General features: G+C 24.0%; 1 protein-coding gene across 2 annotated transcripts in view; it reads left to right on the forward strand.

Annotated features, from left to right (window-relative positions):
- LOC114130773 (Ig-like and fibronectin type-III domain-containing protein 1) overlaps positions 1-23,757 on the forward strand; it is a 92,610-nt gene that overhangs the window by 23,606 nt on the left and 45,247 nt on the right. For both annotated transcript variants that reach the window (XM_050200686.1, XM_050200687.1), the window contains exon 2: positions 14,377-14,424. The gene's annotated coding sequence lies outside the window, so the exon portion shown is untranslated. The remainder of the gene's footprint in view (positions 1-14,376; positions 14,425-23,757) is intronic.

Genomic DNA, 23,757 nt, shown 5'->3' on the forward strand with positions numbered 1-23,757 from the left:
AAAGTGCTAATTTTGGTTTATGTCTGTAAATTTAATTTTTATCGATTTTTCTGATTTTTCTTTTGCTTGAGACAACTATATGAGGTACACACTCACAAAAACTTATTGGTTTTTGAAGTAATATATACTCAGTATAAGCAAAAATACTTAGTATTTTATAACACAACAAAGAAAAACAATATGGAAGTTTTTTTTAGCGAAAATACAATGCTATTGTTTTTCAGTTTAGTTTATGGTTATATTGGTTACTATTTTTGAAATTAATTGTTTAGGTTGTTTTAATATTTTCCAAGTACATATTTTAATAATTTATTGAATACCTAAATTCCGAACATTGGACTTATCATGTTAACTTAAGGTGAATATATATCTATTTTATATTTTTTACTTTATTTTTATAACACTTTAAAAAAATTACATTATTAAAATGTAAAGCATATATTAATCTGAAACATATATACTTTTATGATATTGTATTTCCTTATTAAAATTAAATATTATGTTAGTACAACACACATCAATATGTATGTGATAATAAAATATTAGCTCGTTAAAACGAACAGTAAAGATTATAATAAATTTGGTTTTGGGTGTATTTGTGTAACTTATGTATACTTGGCAACCGCTTTTTTTAAACACCCAAGGGGTTCATATAGGATTGGATTATTTTCTTGCGACCATGTTTATAAAACTTGAAATCCGATCTACATTTCGCTTTATTTATTCAAATTTGTTACGATTATATAAACTATTTCATTTGTTTTTCAATTCCATTTGCAATATAAATAAAATCTCCACTGTGTTTATAGCCCGAATAAAAATTAAATAGTAAAAAAAAAAAAAATAAAAATAATTGATTTTTAATCTTGAGAAAGCTTGATTAGAAACAAACTTTAATTTGTTTAAAATTAAAAATAATATATTTTAACATATTTTTTTTTTGTCAGATGAAGTTCTTAAAACTTATTTCACTTATATTGACTATAAAAGTAATAGGTACTTAGCATAATATTATATTAATATTAATTTTATAATTAGCCAATTGAGCTATGTACCTATATAATATATACGTATTATATTATATAAATTGTATAAATTGATTAATCTAATAGTAATTAAAAATCCCAAGTATCCAATAATTAATTATAAGTATTATAGTGATTATTTCTACTTAACAGTCTGTATCAATTTTATGATGCTATATAAATATAATATATATCATATGTAATTATTATAATGTACTTGTAGTTTGCACAGTACATATTATTATATTATACTAGGAATTATTTTTTATGGAACATATTTTTCTTGTAAAATAATGTGGATACAATAATTGGAAATGTTGAAATTTATTAGATTTATTTCTATGCAATTTTCACTATACTGTATTATTATCAATGATCCGATATAATGAATAATGCCATAATATTGTGTATAACAAATTCAATTTAAAACTGCAGATTATGTATTTATCATTTTTTGTTTAATTGTGTACATTTTATTATTTAAAACAATATTTAGTGTACAGTATTCAGAATATTTTTAAAATATTGTTTCTTGAAAGTATTTAATGCAGTATTCTGGGTTACTTTTGAAAGTATTTCGAATACTTTTATGATAGATATTAAAAATTAAAATTTTTTATTTTAATATTTAATATAGTTAATTATTTATTATTATACTGTAAATAATAAATGATCACAGTTATAATATACTTATAGGTAGGTACCTACTAAAAAATATATTTTAATATCAACTAAAATCTTAAACTTTCTTAAAGATAATTATTAATATCGTTTTTTTTTAAAAAATATCTAAAATATAAGACATTTTAAAAGTACTTAGAATATTTTTATAGTATTATATTAGTATTACCATTTTACTATTTTATTTTATTACTATATATTCAAAATATTATTTTTATAAATATTTCAGTATTTTTTTCTAACACTTTTTAAAATTATTTTACAAGTCTGTGTAAGTGTTACTGTTTAATAATGATGAATAAGTTAAAACATATAAGTAGGTACCTATTTTTAAATTATTATTTATCAATTTTCTAACTAAAATTTTTTAAAAAGCTGGATAAACCCAAAAAATCTTTATATTTTCAAGCTTATTAGATTTTATTGGGTGGAATTTTTTGAACAATTCTGTACTGAATAGAAAATATTTGAAAAATATAATACAAGAAATAGAGTACTAAGATAAAACTTTGTACTACATATTTTCTTCGCGTACTACTTTTCACAGCCCTAGGGACTGAGAATGCTCGCTTACTTGTTTACTATAAAATATCGGAAATATCTGTTGTCGATTTTTTTTTATAAAATCCTAGGTCGGTTAGTCGGTATTTGATTCTTATAAATACAAGCTCTCAACATTTCGACCGTTTCTACTAATAATAATTTTAATAAGTTATAGCTTATAGAGTATCAACGTTTATTCGAAAATTATTTTACTTCTTTAGAGCTTAGTATTTCATAAAATGTCGATTTTTCAATAGAGAAATCAGCTCATAAAACAAATTATGATTGCCATCGTGACTGTAAAAAATATTGTACGATGCTATTTCCATCGTATTTCTAATATTTTTTTACCCGTGTAAAATTTTAAGAAATAAAATTCAATGTCAACTACAATTTTATCTGTAAAAAAAAAAAAAAAATAATAGTATTTAATGTTACCTGTAATAGTTGTATTGTTATATTTATTATTTATGACGTCCCTTTACGTCACACTACATCAGACTCGCAGCACTACATCTTCCTGCACTTGTTCTACGCAGTACACACTACACGCTGTCTGTTCCTGGCGTCCGATGATGTTTCTATAGGAACGCGTATTTTGAGTTAACGCTATAACACGATACTGTCACGTGCAAGATTGTTATTTAGTATCGACACTGACTGTCCACACAAATCCTGACCACGGTACGTCGGTACTACAATTGATATATTTTCAGTATACACCGTACAATAACTGCATTATATTCCTATTCCTTTAATATAATCTGTACGGCTATACATGTTAATGAAATAATTCAATTGGTCTGAGGAAAAATCCAATCGTTCGTTATAAAGTAACTAAAGATAGGTAGATGTTATAATTTTAACGTTTCAAGTGATAATTTTCTGAGTGACGTACTGACGTCAGTTTGTTTTTAGATTTAGAGCGCAGCAATGAATGTAATATGTATTGTTTTTACAATGACGAATGATGTATTTTTTTTTTTTATACCTGTAGACACTTTTGAATATGAATTATTATAAGAACACAAAAAAAATGTAATTAGCAATTTTGGTTTTACAAAATTTAGCCCAATGATTTCTGATAAATTTAGACCGGAATAACTGAAATGGGAAAGCACTATATTATCACCCGACGAATAAAGTGATAAAAAGTTATGTTAATTTTCAATGATCGTTTCTAGCTATTTTTATAGTTGAATTATGACTGTTAATTTTCGGTTATAATGTGTATAACTTAATGTTAAGTACCTATTTATAATTATTATAGTTCAAATGAATAGTAATTTTTTCTAGTTGTATTTATTTTTTCTTAATTGTAAGTTTACTGTTTTGTACAAAATGCTCGTTGTACACCATCGCATCGTATGAATTATAAAACTAAAAGTTTCTTTTTAAAATTAATTTTTATATTTTACGAGCAGAACGATATTTATAAAGCTTGTTCATATAGTTGATGTTCTTTCAAAATTACTCCAAACGATGTGTTTTTTATTACTTAAATAAACTCTTTTAATTTTCCGTTTTTGTCATAATCAAATTAAACTGTTATTTCGCCTCGTTAAAATTCAGTATACAGGAAAATGTGGTAAACTAGAATTTGATGTCAAGGAATTGAAAACATTACAGCTAGTGTGTTAAATGAATAATATACAGTGTGTTCACGCTAAGAGGTACCTACTATTAAATATTTAAGTTTGATGATCTTGTATTGAAATGAGGTTTTTGCTGAATAGTACTTAAATACACATTTTTAGATAAATTTTAAATTTTTAACACTTTCGAAACGCATATGCGTTATACAACTTTTACTATTTTTTAAATGATAACACCAATTTTTTTACAAATTCGGATAGAAGATTTTTTTCTCAACAAATTTTGCACAAAATGTTTTTTTCTAATTAAAAAATTGGTACATGTAATTTAACGACGAGTGTTAAGCTTAGTATTGACTTGCTTCACATACAAAAAAGTATTAGAGGCACTTTTACTAAAATTAATAGTTAAAAAATATAACAACTAGTATTTAATACTGCAGTATGAAATAATTAAAAATATCAACTATGCTCTGAAGTCCTAACTTATAATATAAGTTTTAGAAAATGTATTTAATATATTATTGAATTATGTGATTTTAAATTTTTTAATGATTCTAATAATGTGAGATTTAAAATATAATGGGAAATGTCGAGGATAATACATTTAAATATGATATGCATAAGTAAAAAAGGAAAATCTTTTTAAAAAGTCGAACCTTCCTATTTATTTTCATCCCTTTTTATTTTTAATGATATATATTCTGTGAGTTTATACTGATAATTAAGTTTACTGAAGTATTACAAAATAAAAACAAAATGTAAAAAAAATATTTTTTAGTTTAAGCCCAAGGTAGGTAGTAGTTTACAAAAAAACATAAAATGTATAATATGTGTTATATTATGACACCTAAATATCCAAAATTCAACTCACGTAACATATTTAAATTTGCTGTCATTATCGACCGAAATGTAAATATATGATGATTTATTTTATATTTAAGTTTAGGTAGAGACGACATTTTTTTTTAAAACTTTATCATACCTATCAGTATGTTTTTCACAATATCGTAAAATGTTATCATTAAGTAAATAATATAGGAAATTATTATATAATGTATTCTTAATCCCTAGTTTAATATAGTAATTATAGTATTATAATATTTGTTATATTTTATTATTTTACATTACATAATGTACCTAATAGATGATATTAAAAGTACTTGTGATGTATTTAACTTTATTTATTTTAATTAATCATAGCTTTTATAAATATGCCAATTATCTATTATACAATGATATAAATAAAATTATAAATGTAGTTACCCAATTATTTTAACAAAACATTTAGATATTAAAATACAAGTATAATACTGACTATAGTATACAATTTTTACTATTTTCAATGCTTAATAAAGTATTCATGAAAAATCTGATAAAATATTTGATTATATAAATTTAGCTTTTTAGATTTCTATACCATCATAGTGTATAATAGTGTATATTATTATGTTATTATCTTCGTTACCGGGGTTACTAAAACCATTGTTGATTTTATAAAAAATATTAGATGATAATATTGGATTTAACCCTCTTGGAAACTATAGATCTTAAAACTTAGCGGTACCATTGTGTTTTTTATTTTCATTATCTTTGAATAATTAGTTCATTTACTGTTTCATAGATTTATTTAATATGTATTTTGATATAGAAACATATTCTAAAACATTTTAATAATTGAGATGTATTTATTTAGTCAATTTAACCATAAAATTGGTTAATAGTATGTTATTGTTATTATTTTATAATTTATTTTAATTACATGACCTAGGTACTTCCTTCAATTGTAAAAAAAAAACTCAACATTTTGTTAATACGTATCTATTTTTCAATAATATTTATTTTGCATTTTATTATTGCATTGTTTGTTCTTAATATTTGTTTCTATTCTGTATGTTTAATTGTTGATAAGTCTTGAGCTTTCACAAATAGCATGTGCATTGTGCAATGTTAAATGCCATGTTATATAACGTTTATGTCCTTAGATATTTTTAACTTTTATTCGTGTGTAACTACTATATTCACAGTTTTATATACGTATAATATGTTATTATTATAATATACTGCAACATTATGTGCGTGTAACGGTACTAAGTCCTAGCAGTTTGATTTTGATTTGTTTGCTATAAACTAAATCATTTGAAACTATATTATATACGTATTTACATGTATTATTGCGGTGTAATAGGTAATATGACATATTGTGATATGCAATAAAATACACAAGGTGATAGTAATAACAATAATAATATTAATTTGGTTGTAGGTATAATATATAATAATATTATTATAAAGGAGATGTTGTACATAATAATATCTATAAAATAAAATATACACATTACACATACATAATATTATACATTAATGCTTACGACAGTTTTATATAGCCGACATGCGTGTAAAATAAAAATCTAGTGCTATGATTTCGGATGTGTAATAAAACACGATATTATAACAATATACTACCAGTTCCTTCCACACATAATAACAACAATGATAATATACTAGGTACCTATACATTATTAACAGTGCCTGTACCGCAACTAAACATGTTTGGGGGCCAGTGTGCAAGAGTACCTATAACAGGAGATATTATTTAACTAACAACCAACAAGTCATTATAATTTATAAACTAACTTCTTATAGTTACTATATAATATATACATCGTGTATAATATTGATGTAAATTAATTTTTTTTTAGTAAAAAGTGATTTTTATTTTTTTTATTTGGGAATAAAGTAATTACACATTTTTAAAGTCATCTTAAATTCATTAAGTGGATTTTTTTTTAAAAATTTTTCTAAAAACTATTAAAAATCAAGAGGTAAATAAAAATAAAATAAAATTTCTTTTTAAAAACGATATTTTAACTTAAAATTGTTTGGCCTAACATAATTCATTACAAATGAAATCTGTTAGATTTCAATTTTATTTTTTTCAGCGATCATATTATAATAATAATATATATATATATTTAATAACAAGGAGTGCTAATAATCGTGGATTGTGGTTAAAAAATGTATAATAATTACGATAATACAGTACTATGATTTGTATACTTTTGCTATTTAGAAAGACTCGGCTGTCGTCTACGACACCTACTGTCGTCTGTCAACGACTATTAACAATATGATGGACGAGGATAATAATATTCCTTTATCCGATTAATAAAATCATAATTAATTGACAATAGGAACCTTAAAGTGAGCTATAATAGTATACGATTTAAAAGACAGTGGCGGACCCCTTTTAGAACTCGGGTGCCCGTTTGCGGTGCACATCTCGCACGGTCGGGTAGTTGAATATTTTATTATTGTTAAACGCGCAGCGGTTTAAACGGTGTATTGCGTGTAATGTACATATTGTACGTATAATTTCTCACGAATCACGGCATCCGATGGTAACTACAACACATATAGTGGCTTCTATTTCCGATATTTGCGAATGACACGAGCACATAATAATTTTGGTTTTTTACTCGACGATAATATTATTATTATGGAGGTACCTACTACGACCGTCGTGTAGTAGGTAATAGGTATATTTTGTTTTTATTCTAACGTAACATTGGGCGCGTGCGCCCGCACCACTCGCCGCCGACGCGGTAGCTGTCGTTGTCGCCGCCGCCGACGTTCTCGCGGTTTACCTTTCGAAAACTCGTTCAAGGTCAATATCGTAGTAGTTCGCACTGTTCGCAGTCGTCGTTGTCGTCGTCGTCGTCGTCGTCCGGCGTGACCGCGCCTAGCCCTAGCGCCCGCACAGGTTGCGACACGCGAAACCGGCAGCGGCTCGGACGGCGGCGGCGGCGACTGCAGTCAGCTGTGCGTTAAATTAGCATAAACGCGCCGTGACGGTTAACCGCATTGTGTTCGCAGCCGCCGTTATTATAGGATTGACCCAAAGACAATATTACGCCGTTCATAATAATAACAATAATATAACATATTCTTTGTGCGTGCAAACACACACATTTTTCCTCCTCGTGATAATATTTCCCTCGTCACTTCACTTCGTCGCGGTCGTCTCGCTTCCACGACGACGCACTAATATTTACACGTTTATGCGAGCGACGTCACCACTGCCGACCATAATAATAATACATAATAAACCCATTACCGCTATATTATAAGTATCTATATGACCGTATACGCCATATACGCGCGTATTATGTAGGTACCTCCTATCTATATAATGCCTATAACGTCGTCGTCGTTGTTTTCCACACGACGTTGTCGTCCTTAAATTGTTCGTATACCTATTATATTATTAACTATTAAGTGCCAATACTTAATATTAAGACGTTATGGTTATGACTTTTTTAATATCGTTTTGTTTTTTATTTTTATTATATTGTTTTTCAAACAATTCCTTGAATGTAAACCCGTACGGCGATTTTTGATAAAAAGATAACGGGTTTGCAGCAAAACACACCACCACCACGCCGCGGCCGCCGGTGTAGGACTAAAATTTTGGTCGAAAATAAAAATGTCTCAAAGTAAATAATATAATAGGTATCTGCAGCTGAAATTTCATAAAATATATAAGAGGTCTACCTATATATTATACACGGCTTAATTAACTTGGCGTACAAAAAAGTTGCTTACAAACGAGATGGTATACTAAGAAATAAAAGGACTCTGATAAAATAATCTTCCTATCCAATTTCTCCTGGATCTCAGTAAAATATTTTTCTCTTAAAAAATTTTAAAACTGCATAGTGAATAGTTTTAAATTTAAGACTTTAATTATATTAAAATGAACGATTAGTTAAAGAGGTATACTAGCAGTATTAAAATATGTCTAAAATGTATTTAACTATGGATTCAAAATTAACTTAATCCGGACCTGAATAGTGAATATTAAATAATAATGCAGTATTGAATATAGATTATAGATATCATATTTTTAATACCTAATGTAAATTAATAAAATATTGTTCATAAATAAAACCTACCGGCTGCTATAATATTATTTATATTACCTATAATAAATGTTTAAATATTATTTATTTATGTTTCTATTATTATAAAAAATAACGTTAAATGAAGATTGTGTTTTTTAATATTCCATTTTTCTCAAAAAAAGTATGGTATTAAACATATTACAATAGGTACGTCATGTAAAATTATACAATACCATTATTATACCTACCAGTTATACCAAAATTCTGCGTTAAAGAGTTCTTTCAAGAAACCTTTAAAGAATAAGAGTGTAATGGAATTTTAGTGCTTTTATAAAAATGTCCCTTCAAAGTAATTTTTGATACAACTAACACTTATTAAAGAAATTATTAATTGCGTTAAAAAGTTATACATTTTGTTAGTCAAGTGCTTGTTTTTGTTTCAGGTATAATATTATTGTGTTTGTAGTAAATATTTATGAAAACATTTTTATTGCTTACTAACCTTTGAAAATGATATACATAATTGAAAATTAAACTTCTTTAATTGTTATACTGAGGTCAAGACTTACCTGCAACAAAAAAAAAGTCAAAACCATATTAGAGTTATTCAATTAGATTGTTTTGTTGTAAACAATATACTTGTATTGAAGAAATAAAGATAAATACATTGAGTCAAACATTCAGCATTATTGAACTTAAACATGGAACATTTTAAGGCTTTTTTTTAACATTGTTAAGTTATAGTGTTCATTAGTTATAAATTCATAATTAATAAATTACATAATGTTTGTTTGATATGAATTAAAACAATTGCAAAATAATCATTGAATTTTACTATCTATATTATAATATATATATTACCTATATTACATTATGTAGGTATTTAATATATTTTTAGTTTAGACATAATAAAGTATATAATATCTTCTAATAAACTAAAATTATAATTATTTTAATATTAGCTGAAAATGTATTAGACTCAACGTTAAATTCATATTATATTGCGCATAAAAGCGTTTTATAAGCCATAATAATTTTGAAAATAAACTATTTTCATTTTAGTTACAAAAAAATAAAAATAAATAAAGACGATAACGTATTTTATTGTGAGTCTATGTTAAATACGTTTTAGAATTTTTTAAAGTATAATGTAGTTATGCATTATTCATTAAGATAAATAAAATAATATTATATTTTAGTTAAAAAAAAACTGATGATTAAAGAAAAGTATTAACGAATATTGAATATTTAGGTAATACGGTAATCGTCTTACTGTATGTATAACTATCGAAAAATTTGATTCGTTATTAATTTATTATAATATAATATGTTACTTACCAATTAATTATTGTAAGGTAATTAAAGTTAAAACATAATTTTTTATTCTTAACTGTATTATATTTATCATTTAAAACTAACATCTAAAATTTAAATTAAATTTAACATAATATTTGTTGCGTCTTTTGTTTTTATTCCATGAATAACGGATATAATATCTTTAAGACTAAACATATTGTGGCGATACGGCCTGTGTGTCCCGCGCTCCCGCCAAAATACTATCAACATTCAACCGCTTGATTAGTCGATTTCGTAGATTTTATTCAGTTATTTATCAGCCATAGCCAGTCTGAGTTATAATATTTTAAGTAAACACAATAAAATACTATACCTAATATAATATTGGTGTAATTAGTAGTTATATTTAGTGTCCTTAAGTGCATGTATGGTTACTTTCTGATGATATTTATGTTACTAGTTGATAATTTATTCTTAAAGTTGAGAAAACAAAAATAGATTTTTGCCTTGTTAGAATTATAATTTATTGGTAGGTGGCATACAAGACGACTACGGTAAGTTTCAAACAATTAATAAATTTGAAATAATGTTAGCTATGATAAAATAAAATAGATTTTTTGAAAATTTTCAATGAAATGTCACGTATGTGGTAGTAGTAAATAAAACAATATTATAATATTTGGTAACTGGGGTGCTGACACTTGGCGACTTCCCCATTCACGTCTTCTGATTATTTCCCTCCATCAATTTACTTACCTATTGTACAAATTGTGACTTGTCGTATTTTAAATAAATAAAAAAAGAAGGTAAAACAAAAAATATTTGTTGCAAATTGATTTTAATAAAACATACATTTTTTACTAATATTAAACTGTATTTAATATTTTAGTATACTTAAAAAAAAAATAAAAGTTAGATGTGTTATTAATCATTTTCAATTATAATATACATTTGATTAATTTAATATCATAATAGAGTTACAAAAATTATAAACTTTTATAACAATAATGAATTATTTTCTTTATATCTACAGATTATAATTATTGTGTTTAAAAATAGTGAATAATATAATGTCTATATGTTTTAATTCATGTGCATTTTTTGCCCATACATCATATTATTTGATCTAACGATTACACTAATGTGGGCAGTTCTTTGTCTTAATAGTATACACGAATGTAGATACTCGTGTAGATAGCTATACAGTATATCATAATAGTATGTTCAATGTTTATGATCATTTATATTATATTATTAAAATTAAAATTTCACATTAACATGTAGGCCATGGATATTGTACATGGGCATTTATTTATTTTTTAAATTAATTTAATTGTTATTTATTTTTACTAGAGACCATAGGTACTTATTTGCAATGTATATCAATTTATTTTATGGTAATTTTTATGTTTCATTGTTGAATACCAGTTTGAAATAAATACAACTAATGATGGTTTAGTTATATAATATAGTGAATAGTTTCAATTGTTTCAATTACCTATTACTAGCTACAACTCAAATACCTATATGTTATTTATTGCCAAAATAATATTTAAGTTTAATATAATACTAACAAATGTTAAAAATAAGTAGGTATTGATTTATATTTAAAAATCAACAATATATGCTAAAAAAAAAACTAAATATAAAGAAAACAATTATTTATTTTTGTGTTAATTTTTTTATAATATATAATATGTTTTACTACAAACATAAGAACTCAATTAAACATTTTTGGCTTATGAAAAATATTTATTATCTGAAACTGCATTAAATATTATGTATATATATATGAACAATACACTATTTAATAATTTTTTATAATTTGAGACTTTTTTTGTGTATTTATAATATTTTTCTTTATAGTAATGATTAGTTATTATCAGTTTTAGTATTGTCAAAAAATAAAAATATAGCTGAAAGAAAAAAATAGTATTATTCTGAATTCTTGTTTCCAATGTTTTTATTTATTACTTACAAAGGATAACAATTATACTTTTGGTCTAATATAGTAATCGTACATTTCTCCCCTTTGCTACGCTTCAATTAACAGCAACAAAGATTAAATTAAGATCCCCAGAGTGATTACTTTTATGCGATTTAGATGTTGGCTATATGTCATATTCTCTGTTCCTTCTGATGGAATTTATTGGCTACATCCGCTATTCTTGTACACAACAGTAGTATATTTACAATAACAAGAAACTAACATTATTTTTACTGACAATATAATATGAACATTATTCGAGTACGTTATGCAATGGGCTTACGTTTGCAAACACATTTAGTTGATCATATTTTTCTAACATAACATTATTATGCTTTTACGTTAGACTACATTTTAAGTTATTCATCCATTTATTCTTACCTATAAAAAAATTATTGTATTTTTAATATTTGCTAATAATCTCTTTACATCATAGTTTTATTAAATTGTATTATGATTATATTATTATACGGAACTAAATAAATTATTATAATAAGCACACAAATCGATCATAAAATATAGCTTTATTTTTCAATAAATTTTTAATTAGGTAGGTACGTTTAATAAATAATATTATACTTACGTAATAATACATATATATATATATATATTATGCAATAGATTTTAACTATATATTATAACGAAAAATTATTGAGAAATTTTAAGTTTACAGATAAACTACATTATTCTGTAACAGGATTGGCTCAAGTGTTTAAACACACCTAGGCAAACTTGAGTTTTGCCGCCCCTTACATACTACATCTAACATTTTTTTTTCTCTATAATGCAAAAAATATTAAATGCCACCCTAGGCGTGGGCCTATGTCGTCTACCCCTTGAGCCCGGCCTGTTCTGTAAAGAATTATGTTATAAGTGAAAATATTATTTACGTTTGAAAAATATATTTTAAAATAGCTTTAGAGATATTTAAAATACTAAAAGTGACTGTTATAAAATAAAATAGTAATTATTTTGATACTTCTACTATATATATAAAGTTATTTTTTTTGCACAGTTTGAATTTTAAAAAAGTAGAGTTTTATGGTTTAGGTATGTGAGTCGCACAATTCTCTGCAGCTTTGGGTAAATGAAACATTATTAAGCACTATATTAGTTATCGTTTAACTGTGTTCGGTATCCACAATAACAATTACACTCTCGTGGTAGTCATTTAGAATAATGTGCGTTTTCAGACAAGGATAATATTAGATATCCCCAAAAATATTAATAATTGACATGCGCGTTTCGTTGTTCCTACCACCGCGGTATAGAAGCATTAGTGAAAAATGATCGGTTGATAAATGACTTTGATTTTTAACCCGTCGACGTCATTACCATTGGCGTGGCGCTGCTGCCGAATACATTTTACTATTGTATTCAAGGTCGTATCCATATCAACTTGTCGAGACAACATATCATACCAGTATACATTATGCAGTTCGTTAACCCGAATGCGAAACTCTTCGAACCACCTCTTCGCTAATTGCATATTATAACATTTTTCCAGTCAAATTGGAGTTATTATCCTCGTGTAACCCACCATCATAATACTATATACGTTATTCGTATTTGCGTTCCCGCCGTACCGCTGTTATATTCGTACTTGCATGCCCACTATATCGCGTTACTCGTATTTGCATGCCCATTATTTTTCATTTTTTTTTTTTTTCTACGGATACATTATTATAGGAATCGAGTTTCATCATAACCGAATCATGTCCGCGGTACCAATTATTGCAGTCTACGAGTATTATAAACACGTGTAGGATTTGCACAATAGTCGACGTACGTAAAAATAATACATAATATATGTGACATGCAGATTTGTATTGTTGTACAATGTCCTACGGCGAATAGTTATATGCTTTTGATTTTCCCGTCAAACCGTATATACGACTAAATGAGTAAAATTATGTCAACAACAATTCCGTTGTGCGCACGTCTCGCATGACATCTTCGCGAAATTGTAACGAATCAAAAATATAAATAATAGCTATAGGTACGATATATTATTATTGAACATATTGTACTTATACCTATTTTGAAATAGACACAATTAAAATGTTATATTATGATGGCCGTGTTAAACTTATAGTCCAGTTGAAATATTATTTAATTATATTCAAGAGGTTTTGATAGGTCGGTGTTTATACTTCCATATTATAATATCTCGTCTTTAAATTGTTTAAGCTCTTTATAAGCCTAGTGATGAATGGTATGCAAGACAAATATCCTTGTATTATATATCCACGTACAGTGAATAATAAAAAACTTGTGAATAAAAAACAGACTACACAATTTATGAAATGAAATGAAATATTTTATTCTATTATTGTATTTTTCAGGAATTTCGTTGTAAGCTGCTGGACCAAGGATCTATGCCATAAATAAATGTAAGTTATGTATATTTTACAAATAATTTAGAATGATTATAAATTAAATCAAAAAATTATCGTTAAGTGAGGCTAAAATGTATTTACACAGTTATGATGGAACAGTTTAAATTGACTAATAGCTAGAATTTTGAGATTTTACAAAGAACTGAAAAAAAAGTTATCATTAAAACTTCTTTAGTGAAAAAATCTCCAGATGAGTTTTTCAAAAGTTTGGTTCATAAATCACAATTTTTTGTGGGGCGAAAAATCTCATAGATTATGTGAACAGTTATAGTATAAACTATAAACTGTAGAGAGGTCTTCTTATCTTCGGAAGTTAATCATGTCTGTATCGAGTTTGACTGTTAGCAGCGTCTGGTCAATAAAACTAATTTTACTATTTTTTTTTTATATATATAAACAAATAATTTATAAAATCAATAAGTAACTATACAAAAATATATAATGATAACGTTTTTATAATTTGAGTATAATTATTAATTTATAGGAAAAACGTTTTTATAGAAAAAATGTAAGGTTATTTTTATTGTAACCTTATTGATTTTCCAAGTTATGAAGTGTACATGATGTCACGGAAATGGTTCATCGAATTCTATTATTTAAGCTCACGGTAGTATTCTGTGGTATATTACTGGTGTCATACTTCGACCTGATCATAAAGTCCAGCAATACTTCTTACTAAGATTAATAATATAATATAACTATAGTCTGTAATACTACTACTTTCGATGATTTTAAAACTAACACCAGGATAATAGATTAATAGAAATCGGTTATAATTTTTATAAAAATATTGGTGTGTGGAAACCAAAAGTACAAGTAAAATCTATTGAGTAGTTATCAGTTTATTAATGTTTAGTATATTAATGTATGATAAATAAAGTTTGATAAAGTTAAAAGTTATTCCTATGTTAGGTATAAATGAATAGGTATAGCGAAATTTATTTTATTTAAAGTGTAGTTCATAGAGATTTAAAGATAGAATAACTTTGATAGTAGTATAAATTAAATTGAATTTTTATTAGAGTACTTAATAAAGTTTTCAAAAAAAAAAAAAAAATCAACCGATTAAAAATTTACTGTAGCTTTTATTTTAAAAAAGAAGTTTGTATCACCACAGGTTACTTCTGAAAATAAAAGTATGATCTTCAAGTATATTCGAAAATAATATAGTGATTAAGAATAATCTGAAGGATAAAAGTGGGATGAGCACGCATGCTTAGTGAATCACTCTGTATATATTATTTCATAATTTTATAATATCTCCATTAATCCTATATTTAAAACTAAACAAATATTAAACTAAATAAAAAACATTCTATTTTAATTTAAAATTTTAATTAAATTTATTTTGGCATCAATCTGACTTATATTTAAGTGTTATTTTACGCGTATAGCTTTAATATTTACAAAATGTATAGTGCTTTTTTAATTATATCATTAAAAATATGAAAAATGTTTACAAAATAGCATATAAGTAATATTTTATATGCATAGAATAATAGTGTTGCTAAAAACTATATATACTTCTTCCACTAGCTTTAAGTTCTTAGTATTATTCACATACAAATAACTAAAGTAGTATATTTATTAATTTTAAAATTTAAAATTTGTGAATTGTTTAACCGATATTGGTTGAAAATTATATTGGCATATAGTTGTATGTGAATATGAATATGTATACATCATCACATCTACATTAAAAGCTAAAAAATACATAATATTGAACATTTAAACAAAATACAATGATAGAAAAAATAGAAATATAGAATAATACTATCCTTTTTTCTTTTAACTTTTATGGTTAATAGAAAAGTATTGAACATTTTTGTATACAATGAGGATCAAAAAGTGATTGTTTAAGTAGATAAATTAGATTCGTTTTATTAGAAAGGAGTAACTTAAAAATTGATAGAAAAAAAAATCAACACAAATCTTAAAAGTATATCTATAGGTATATGAAAATAGTTATCAACAATTAATTTTTTTCAAAGAAAAAATATTATCATTTAGGTTTTTAACACCGAGTAAAAATTTTTGATTTTAATAATTTCATGAATAACTTTTGAACATAGTTTTTCTGAAAAACTTATAATTTATTTATTTATTAATTTTTTTTTTTTAGTATATTTATCACCGTTGGAGTGATAAATATCTTCAACTTTGAGAGTGGTTTTCCGTAGAAAATTAATCTAGTCGGTACACATAAAATTAAAAATTCACCATAATTATCTTAATTTATAGGAAATGATAAAATTTATTTTTAAATTTTTGAAATATTTGAAGATTTTGACCATTTTTAGGTTATTATTTATACATAATATTGTTAATAGATTTTATGTTCTCTTAAAAAGCTCGAAATTAATACAAGACTTCTCATAGAATGTTCTTTTTGAAATTAAAAAAAAAGTAAGCATTAATCCATATCAATTAAAATTTTTGTAAAATTGGTTATTATTTTAATTCAGAAAATTTTATAGAACATAAATTTAATAGATACTCTTCACCATTATGCATATTATTATTTATTATACACATTAACAATGGTATTTTAAAAATATTAGTACAATCCTATCCCGTATAACTAATTTAAATATGTTACAATATAAAAAAGCGGGCAAGTTGGTACCGTTCTGTTGTACATTATGAGGTGCCGTGTGGATCACTATTATATATTATAGTGTTAAATTTGAATTCAATGGTAGGTATCATTGTGTATGAAAAACAATTCTGAACGAAGAGGATTTGTCAGCCTAGGATATAATTTCCAGTGGTTGGTGAAAAAGGTGGTTTATGTTTTAATGGCCTGAATACACCAAAATTTAACTTCTTTTATAATTATTGTCAGCTAAACTTATGGAAAATTTTATGAATGATACCTACAAAATAATTTGCAATTATTTCTGATTTTTATGAATTTTTGTCAATATCTGAATTTAAAATGCTAATGAAATTGTGTCTATGTATTCTTATAACTTTTTAATTACTATAAGAATAACTTATGAGGAACTTTGTGTTAAATTTTTAAGTATTTTGAGTCTGCCAAAAAAACTTTATCGAAACTCAAAAAACAATTCTCAGAAAAATTGAAAATTTCAGTCTGTAAATAGAATCAAAATATTTTGAAAATTAAATCTTGTAAAGAAAATGCCAATCTAAATAATTGGTGAAATTTCAAGTATCTACGACTTCCACTTTTTGAATTGTAACAAATATTTAAGTTCGTTTGAAAATAAATCGTTATCGTTATCATATAGATTGTGTATAGCTGAAATTAATCTGAATTGTGCATTAATATTTGTGTAATAGTTATTTGTATATATTTTTATTTGATGTACTATACAATGAGTAAAGCTAGTACATAATATTTAATAATAATTTCATTTTTAAGGCATAAAATCATTACTATGATTTATTACTATTATATTCCATTAAAAGTAATTAATGCAGATTTTATAATTAATTATTTTTTAATAAAGCAAAATTAAATGATTTAATTATGTAAAGTTGTAGATGTTATACTGTTATATAGTATAATTTCTAAGTCAACAGATTAAAAGAAAAAAAATAAGTATATACAAACACTATGGACAGAATACAGGGAGTGAGTTTTGTGTACTCATCTCGCCTCACTTAGTTTTGTGTTTTGCTATAACAATTATGCATCTTAAAAAAAATAAATTATGATGTTCGTGAAACTAAGAAAGGATTTATACCATTTTTAAATTGAAATTGCTCATAAGAACTCCTGATTTAAGATTTTCGAAACCGATGAAAAATTTATTTAGTTTAATATATTAAAATGTCAAATATATCAAAAATTATAAAATTTACTAAATTAAATTTGTAAATAAATAAGAAGTTATTAATTATTATTATTTGTGAAATAAAAACTATTTTCCATCTTGTTCAAATATTAAAAAATTATTAAAAATAGGCTTTCAAAGTTCAAAGTATGGAAACTAACTTAAGTTAAGAAAACGTTTCAATTAAGTCTATAATTAAATTTCTATAAACAGTTTCAACTTTAACTATGTATAAAATGAATGCAAATACTATATACGATGTGAATTGTATAGGTAATATTATTTTTCGAATAAGAAAGTCAATTCCAATAATAAACTTTCTACTCGGATTACTTGGTCATAACACTCATACTTAACTAATTTAAGTAAAAATTGTATTCAAATGGTTGTACACTTATAAATAATCATCTTCTTTACAATAAAATCTATTCAAATATTCCAAATAAAAACAAATTCTTTAGTCTTATCTTGTCCACAATTTGATATTTGAACTAATTGAAAACTGCAGTTATGAGTTTATGAGATTATTTGAATCTTTTGGGGAGTTTTAAATTTAAAACGGGTTCAGTATGTTCACAAATAAATATAAAAACAAAACACATCTTTATAAAATAAGTTATTATTTCACTTAGTTCTGAATTTAAAACAGGTCCAGTTAGATTTAAAGATTGTTTAATATTATTTTATGTCGTATAATAAAATGTATAAGGTAACTTTTTCATTGTTATATTTATTTAAAGATTTGAATTCGTTAGGAATTATCTAATGGTTACATTAAATCTCAAATGATTAAATAATATATTATTTAAAAAAAATTAAGAGTTGTCTTACTTAAATTTTAAGTAAGACTACTCCTAATTTTTTTTAACTCACGTATTGTAACTTAATATCATTAAAAATTACTTTTATAAATAACTTTTGGTTTCTATAGTTATATCACTGTTGTATGTCTTGTTGGAGTTCGCATGTTGTTTTGTGTGATTAACATTAAAAGTCACGCGTATTCGCTTTTATCCTTTAGTCGGAAGTTTAAAAGCAGAAATGCATCCGGTTAAAATACGTCATATAGGCGTCTTTTGGTTCAACTTTAAATCGTAACACAAGATTCTCTGCCTTTGCTCATTATACTCTAAAAAACTTTCTCGTTTGAGCAACTTTCCAATATTATGAATTTATCCACAAATAATTTTGGGGTTTTAAGAAATTATCGTGATTGCGTACTTATGTTAATTATAAATTTATTTATTTATTTATAATATAATCATTAACTAATCTACATTTTACCTATAGAAAATTGCAAAATAGATTTTGATCAAAACTTTTTACTATTTTTTATCTTATATATTCTTAGATATATACATTTTTTTAAGCAGATGAAGTTAAAATCACCTTATTTGAGCACTTATATGTTGTGTAACTTTTATTTTAACTTATAGGTAGTTAGTACTACAATAATATTTATTAAACATTATTAGTTAAGGATTAAAACATTTTATATACTCACAATTTTTATTTATTCATACAAATTATTTGGTCTTAACTGGATGTTAATAAATAATTAGATCAATCCCATATTATGAGTTTTAGAATAAACATTTTTGACTTAAAGATGGTGTCATTACATTCAAATTAATTAAAAGAGGTTCAATTGAGACATTTTAAAAACAATTAAAAAAAAAAAAAAAAAAATGATTGTTAATTAGTATTTAAAATATACTTAAAGATAGGTATTTACAAAGTTTACTATTAATACAGGTTTGTTTAATAACTACAAAATTATAAATGAAAAAGTTTTAAATGAACCGGAATTTTTTTGAAATTTTATAAAATTTGACAAATACCAACGCATTTTTAAAGCTGTTTAAAATTTATTTGTGATAAAAATTAGGTAATTTTTTCTAAATAATTTTAGTAGTTGGATTCTCATATTAGATTTATATATTTTAAAGGAACTTATAATAGTGATACATTATATGAGATTATTAATAGTATTGTTAGTTAAAACAGTTTCTAAATTTCAAAAAATTAAAAATATAAATAATTTTTTAATAAAATAGATCATCTAGAAGAACAAAATAGACTCAATTGAGAATAATAAATATTTATTATGAAAAAAATGTATCACTATATAAAATAATAATATTATAATATAACTTTTATATTATTAACTATTACTATTATAATACTTCTAAATATTATAAAGAATTTATGGTCATTTAAATAATGACATTTAATAATATTATTTACAGAAATATTTTAAAAGATAAAAATTGATTGTTAAATATTTTTTAATGGACTTAACAATGAGTGATTGAAGGTAATATTATATGATATGTCTTTAAATGAAGGAAAAGATTGCTAGTATTAAATTTATGATATGCTTTTCTTCTTTATATAGAATATAGGTATACGTAAAAATAAGTAATTATTAATTAATAATAATTATTATACACATAAACATTTTTATTTTTAAATACTACTATAATAAGTAATTTAATTTAAAGTTTTTTTATATAACTAAATTAATTATTTTATTTTTGACAATTATGCTACCATTTTTTTTTAAACAATAGTTATTAATATTAATTATGTATTTATACGTTTATAATTTATTTGTAAAATTAAAGTTTTCTAGTCTTCTATGCTAAAAAATAAATATTATATCCACGGTATACTAAATACTTTTGACAGTTATTTTAATAAATACATATTAATTATTTTATTGATGTTGTTATCTTAAATGAAAATTAGAACAATTTATCTAAATAATTATTCGACTAATAAAAGATTTAATTTTTTTAGATAAAATTATAGGTTTTACATTTAATTTTTATTACTTTTTATTAATACTTATGATCTGTTAATGATATTTTAATTAGATAAATTTTTGTTACCGTTACTATAATGTAAATAACCTTAAATATCGAATATTGTATAAAAACTAAGTTCACTGGTCAACAATTGATCAATATTTCTATTATCAAGTACATTATTACTATCAACTATATCTTAATTATATAGAATTCTAGAGATACGTATTTACTGTTTAAATTTTAAATTTAGTTTTCTATTTTTTCTTTTTTAAAAGGTTCATATGACATTTTGTAATTAAAGTTTATGCTGAGATTAAGATAACAAGAGTTGATATATAGCATGTTTATTGTGTTTATAACTCACGGATGATGGTTCGTGTAATATCATATTATTTTTCAATTTAAACTTATTTTAAAAGTATTACAACTTATATATGAAAATGGGTTTATATTTTTATATATAAAGATGTTTTGTTGCATGAGGAAATTATTAATTATAAGATTTAGAATAAATATTATGTTTCGAACAACTCGGATGAATAAACTAATCAAGTTAACTATTATAATTTGATTATTATAGATACTGAATTTGATTTTAATGTTTAGATTTGAACTTTCTTTATTTTAAGTTGCCCATTATTTATTAATTTAATTGTGAGTACTGAACTCAGCTGAATTCGTACTTATCTAAAACGATTGGAAGTACCTATCTTTATATTTAATATACAAATTGTATCGTTGATTTCTTTAAAAATAATTCTTAAGATTAAAGTATTATTGTTCAAGCATGGTATTAAAGTTTATAATTAGCAGGTTAAGATTTAATCAATAACAAACAATTACCTTAAATATGAAGTTATTTGTGAAATGATTATAATTTCATTTGTATTTCAATTTTAGCTTAAACAATGCGCTTTTGATATAATTACACAATTTCTTTTATTTATATGAATTATGCCGAGCAGAGAGTTGGTGTTTATAAAATATGAAATTTCAAGGTACATATAATACGTTAAGGTTTTATATTAAATTATAAATATATGGTGTCTTATGATTATACACGTTGTCAGTAGATTTTAGTTCTGTATGATTTAGTTTAAAATTTAAAAATATTCAAGTTGGTATATCGATGAAATTGAATTATTTGACTTATTTTATATTTATTATATTTATTTAAAAAAAAAAAAAACTATGATCTTTAAATTTGTTAACTTATTTAAATTTTTAGTTTCATGCAGCAATACATTTTCAAAATAATGAAAAAAATAGTTATCGGTTAAGACAATCATTGATACTAACGATGAAACCAAGAGGAACATGAGGAATCCATCTATAGTTGCATTTTTAAGATTTATTATAGCAAGTCATTTTATTTTTTATTTTTATTTAAATTACTATTAAATATAAAATACTCATATTCATGAGTTATAAGTTTTTTGACTTTGCCGTGTGGAGGAGGAAGTAAGTGGGCTAAAGCTATTTATGAAATTACAGGAAAATTAAAAATGCTTTCAGTGTCAAAGTGTGTATAACACGTATCAAATTACACGTATTTATGTATTAAAATTGTAATTTCTATAAAAAATACAGCAAAAATCTAAAATGTTATATATTTATAATTAACGTTCCTGGCCACTATTACTAAAAGAATTGTTTTGTCTATGTCATTGATGTGAAATAAATAATATGCATATTATAGTCAATTAATAAAAGTATCTAAAAGGAAACCGTTATCAAGTCGAGTAACATAGACTATAATACACTAAATGTACACATCAAAATACAATTTCAATCTTATACTCGTTGACTCTTTACAAAATATCTGTTATAAATACGCTTTAATATTAGCTTGGGCTCAAAATTCGCGTCCCTTTGCTATATAAATACGTTTCCTATTAAATCTTTTTTCATATATGTGATTTATTATTATAAGGTTTATTACTATAAGGTGAGTGAAGTGTGGAAAGTGTCAAACACTCGGTATCTTTATAATTTCTAGCTTATTTTATTTATCGGTGGCTAATCGTTTTTAAATAATGAAATAATCTTGACATACAACTCTAGCCAATACAAAAAACAAAGCTATTAATAACACTGAAATTAGTAATCAGTTTAATTTAATACCTACCCGTTTACTAGTAATTTCAAACAATTTTTGTATTTTTGAGTAAAATATTATTGTATTTGTTTTAATAAAAACTTTAGTTTTTTTTTACCTGATAAATATATTAGGTAGAGTAATCTTCCATATTATACTACCCTCTGTGTATCTACTGAATGAACTCAAATACATATAGAAAACATTTTTTTAATGAAAATCCAAAAGTTTGTTTCAAGTATGACAACTGTATATTGAAGTAGTTTTAAACTTGTTTTTATTTATATTTTTAATCATTATCTTTTACACCACTATACCCATTATAGCATATAACATAAATCCACTTAAATGTTTGAGTATCATAACTATATTTAATTTTTGGCCGAATTCTTTACGATTATTTTGTTATTACTCTATAGAGAATTAGTTATTTTGTAAAATAATTTTATATTTTGTTTTCAATATCATTATAACTTGAAAAATAAAATAAAAACTGAATTAGTTAATAGTATTTATAAATTATAATAATATTTAAATATAAAATGAGTATTGCTGTTTTATTTCGTTAATTTAGCTGAAATGTCTATTGAAATATATGCTTAATAGTAAAGTT

The sequence above is a fragment of the Aphis gossypii genome, chromosome 2 (genome assembly GCF_020184175.1).
Source record: "Aphis gossypii isolate Hap1 chromosome 2, ASM2018417v2, whole genome shotgun sequence".
In the NCBI taxonomy this organism is placed as follows: Eukaryota; Metazoa; Arthropoda; class Insecta; order Hemiptera; family Aphididae; genus Aphis; species Aphis gossypii.